Source organism: Arachis ipaensis, chromosome B03 (assembly GCF_000816755.2).
Source record: "Arachis ipaensis cultivar K30076 chromosome B03, Araip1.1, whole genome shotgun sequence".
In the NCBI taxonomy this organism is placed as follows: Eukaryota; Viridiplantae; Streptophyta; class Magnoliopsida; order Fabales; family Fabaceae; genus Arachis; species Arachis ipaensis.
In genome coordinates this window covers 25,883,226-25,887,949 of record NC_029787.2, presented here as the reverse complement: position 1 = coordinate 25,887,949, position 4,724 = coordinate 25,883,226, and the positions used below count along the sequence as shown (strand labels likewise).

Sequence of the window (4,724 nt, the reverse complement as noted above, 5' to 3'; positions counted from 1 at the left end):
CAGGCCATATTTTAATTATTTTTCTGGGACCTTTTTGAATTAGGACTAATAAGATTTTTCTTTTTAACTAAGGCTAAAAACATTGAAGAGCGCTTAGAATTGACTCTAGGGTTGAAGTTTGTAACACCATAATTAGCCTAAGCCTTACCTCGCGTCATAAAGCCAAGGTCAATCAGAGATTACGACAGTTCTAAACTCATACATAATATATATATATAGAGAAAGAATAGTATAATCTAGAAGCCCGATGAAAGATATAGCTCAAAAACAGAATTTTGAAGCACAAACGTACTAACGGAGCTACTAGCTTAAGGCATAAGAAACAGAGAAGATATAAGAAAAGATAAGTATATAATATCATAGGGAACTAGTCACGACTCGCGGAGTTTAAGCCGGCTAGCCATATACTGATATACAAAACCATACAGTGAAAACAGCTTATACAAGTTTTGTTCTCTCAAATACATGCCTCTAGGCAAAATAAAATACAAAAGGAGAGATGTATAAACAAAATAAACCAAAAAGAACTCCAAAATGATCCAAGATTCTCTGCTCCTGTCACCAACCAAAGCAACTCACCGAGGTGGGTTGCGACCTGCATCTGAAAAATACAACAACAATATGGTATGAGAACCGGCGGTTCTCAGTATGGTAACAGTTCTCAGTGATATAGGATATAAGACCCCGGGACGCCAAAGGCAATCCTAAGCTTCATATCAATCACAAGATTCAACTTAAAGTATTCTAAAACATTTAAGCATAATATACCAACTTGACTTAAATAAACCAGGTTATCTATCTTAAGGGATTTCTATTCTAACCAAACATCGCTGTCCCACAGCCTTCACCAACCGATCCTCCATGCGATCCCATCGCCACCGCCTTCCGAACCTCCTCAATCCCAGCAGAAAACACAGATAATGTTCAAAGCAAGTAAAGCACAAGTAGTAGCATATATGGCAAATAATTCAGATAGCAAGTAAGCATGTTATTCAATTAGGCAAACCATTACAAGTAGACAAAGCATACAAGCAGATAGGAAATGCATATGATGAATGCCTGCCCTACTGGCTGTGATATCACATTGTCGGTTCAACTGCCAACCCGACACATCTCCATGGAGACGTCGCCCTTCGGATTTCTCATATGGGAACCCCCGAGATATAGTGCCCGGATCACTGTCCAAGTACCGGCGCCTGCTCGCCCTATAGATCCGAAGGGATGCGAGCGGGATATTCTTGCCTCAGACCTCACATCTCAATGTAAGCAGGATTAACCACCGTCCTTATGCTGCCGCCGCTACCTCGATAGGCGAGATTAACCACCGTCCCTGCCAGGCGCATGGCGTCTCAAAATATCATGTAAAAATATTATTTCAATGGTTTTCAAAAGTATTTTCAGCATACATAGATCCATCACTTCAATCCGAGTCCCCATTCAATCCTATCTTAGGGTCAACTAGCCTAAGTGTCCATGAATATTATATACTACATAGAGAAAACCAAAACCATACCTTGGCCGATTCCCTTTATGCACCCAAACTCAAAATGAGCACCAACAAGCTTCCAACCACAATCCAAGCTTTCAAATCCACTCCAACAAGCACAAATAAGTTCCAAAAGCTCCCAAAGCCACAATAATCAAACTATATACATATAAATCACCACAAATCAACCTAGGGTTCAACATAAGCATAATTTCACAAGGCTAAGCAAGGATTAGAGCAAACCTAAACATCCAAAATCACAAAAACCCATTTAACCCAAAACTCTAATAAAACCCGAAATTTTGAAGAGAGAAATGGGAAGATTTCGTGATTATCTTGAGGGTTTCTTGGGTGGATTTTGTAGAGCTCTTCACAAGGAACACGTAGCCGCAAACGGTGCGGCGATCGGAGCTCCGTAGCTCAAGATATGAGCTTGGGAAGTTTGAAGTGAATAGTAACAATGGTGAAAAGCTCTCACCTCTCTCCTCACTTCAGCTGCTGTTGTGTTTAGGTTATGAGGGTGAAAGTGGCTGAAATGGGTTCATTTAAGTGTATTTATATGTTGGGCTTGGGTCCAACTTGGGCCCGGTCCAACCCGTTAGCGTTTTTAGCCCATTTGGCCTAACTTCGGGTCAAATCTTTAAAATTAAAGTCCGGTTTTCCATTTCTAATGTTTTTCTAAGGTTTTTTGACGGTTTTTACTTTTCTCGTGCGGTACCAGGCAGACTTGAACCGGTTCAACCGGTTCAACTGCTGGTTCGTGATTTTTCACGGTTTTTCGTAGAAAGCACATTTTCTGACTCAGAAAGACTCACTGAGTCCAAAAATCACCTTTAAATTCCCAAATTCTCTCTCTAACTTTTTGGAATCTAATTTGGGCAATTAATCACTTAATTAACCGGTTGATTAGTTGTGGTTCTTACAAAGTTTGTATTGATACCTGTACTATTTACCATCTCCATAACTTCATACATTTTGAAAATTTTTTTTCAACACAATGATTTTGGATAAAGTTGAGTCCTTTGGGTGCAATCTTTCTCCAAATCCTCCGTTGGGCTACTTTTTTTACTTATCAAATTTTTTTAGTCTCTTTTAAATATGATCCTTCTAATTTCGTTTCTCCAACCAACCTTCTCTCATTTAAACTCTATTTATAGAATGTTATTAGTTTTATCTTTACATCTATTCATGTTTATGAAAATAATATTAAACAAATAATGCACATGTTATTCTACTTTATTTTATGTCATGAAATACAAATGTTCTATTAAATATAAGAATGTACAGAAATTAAATTGGATCGACATTAAATATAAACAAAATCTTCCTCCAATCTACCCTAAAACATTAAATATTCTTAGATCTGATTCGTAAATTATTAGTATAAATTTTTTCTACATAAAAATTTAGTTCTCAATCTAAAGAGATTTTTGTTTAAAAATTTAGATCTCAAATTGAGAATGATAGAAAAAAAAAACTAAAATCATAATATAGGCTAAAATATACTTAGATTGGTAACAAAAAATAATTTTAATACTAAAATTACTTTTAAAAAGACTAAAATCTTGTTCAAATTCATTTAAAAAATTTATTTGAAATAAGTTTTTTGAATAGTTAAAATATTTTTTCTTTCTTGTATCAAGATGCACAACCATTTTAAAATTTTGATACCAGAAAAGATATTAAAAAAAAGAATAAGAATGAGACAGTGAAAAAAATTTGAGTACCAATTATTATGCTAAGTTTCCATTAGAAAGAGTCAGAGAATTCTGTTTTCATATGCGGAGACAAAGTTTCGAACTTTGAGGGAGTTTAAAAGAGTTACGAACAAAGTAATGGGATTTAACTTTGTGGTGATAATTATAAGTGTTCGAAGAGGAAAGAAAATAAAGAAAACTATAATATGAAAGTAGAAAAAGACAACCTTTTTATAAGAGTCATACGAATACCTATTACAAATGTAGGAAAATTTTTGATCTTCTTTTCTAATTAGGGAATAAATGATACTATATATATCTATAATTTTTTAAAATATCATTATCTCCACTTTTACACTAACTATACCTTACGAGTTTGGTATTTTTGTCGAACGTTACTCATTTTTTATGGATAAAAGTAATTTTATTTTTTTATAGGTAATTTAATTTTTCAGTGTTATGAACTTTCGTGGGTATACATAATTGTTTTTCGTTTTCTTTTAGTAATTATGCTACGTATAAACAAAAAATCAGTTATCGCGTATAAAAACACATATTTAGCATTTCATAAAAAAAATTGTACTACTGAAAATAAGTTTGACTATTTACTATGACAAATTTGATTATTTTAGTGGATAATTATTTAGTTGAAAAACTATGTGAATCAATATGTATAAATATACATAATTGCATAGTAGTAGATTTAGTGACTAATTTTTATGTGCGCATAACATTTTTTATTTTTTTTAAAGGTCTTGTTTTAAGTTTATATATACTTAAAGATTTTTTTTTTCAATATATCTTAATAGGAAAAATATAGGGAACAAAATGTGTAACCAGCCAAAAATTGAACAACTCAATTAATTGTAATTATTAATAATTAATTTTAAATTTTTTAAATTCAAAATTTAAATAATTAGAAACTGATTAAGTAAACCTAATTAAAAACTATAAAAACCTTCTCCATCTCTTCCATATTAACCTGCACACCCCAACAACAACACACACAGATTCTTTCTCTCACTGTCACGTTCTGAGCAAATGTATCGAAGAAGTTCCAGAAAGAGGTTCCGTCAGTGATGGCATGGTTGACGGAAATTCCGATGAAGAAGCCGTCGGCGAGCTCGGTTACCTGAACGGCCATAATCGGGGAGTAATGACCACTATAACTAATCTTTCTATCGAAGGTGAAGAATTCTCTAAAAGATTTATGGATGTCAAGGGGGGAAAGAAGATCAAGAACATTGAGAGCGGGTGCGCGCGGCATGGAGGAAGTGGACGCCGGTGTCGTTACAGGAAATATAAACATAACCGTGGGAGTCAGTGGTTAAACGACTAGCGAGAGGGGGAAAGAGGGAGAGGGTTCGTGAGAGGGCGGATTTCAAGAGTGGAATTAGTTGGTTAGAAGAGAGGGAAGTTGTGTAATACCCGGTCTAACCGAAATTAATTAAATAATGAGTTAAATAGGAGTGAATATTAGGGGTGTGCAAAAAAACTGGTTTCACTGAACTGAATTGAAACTGAACTGAAACTGTTTTAAA

At 34.3% G+C, this 4,724-nt stretch overlaps 1 long non-coding RNA gene across 2 annotated transcripts; it reads right to left on the bottom strand.

Moving 5' to 3' along the window:
- LOC107634341 lies at positions 339-2,036 on the bottom strand. Of its 2 annotated transcripts, XR_002359048.1 has the most exons (3): positions 1,730-2,036; positions 1,514-1,645; positions 339-601 (listed from the first exon to the last, which is right to left on the bottom strand). It is a non-coding gene; the product is annotated as an uncharacterized LOC107634341 (long non-coding RNA). The 2 variants fall into 2 exon arrangements; XR_001618853.2 differs by lacking the exon at positions 1,730-2,036 and having other exon boundaries at positions 1,514-1,692.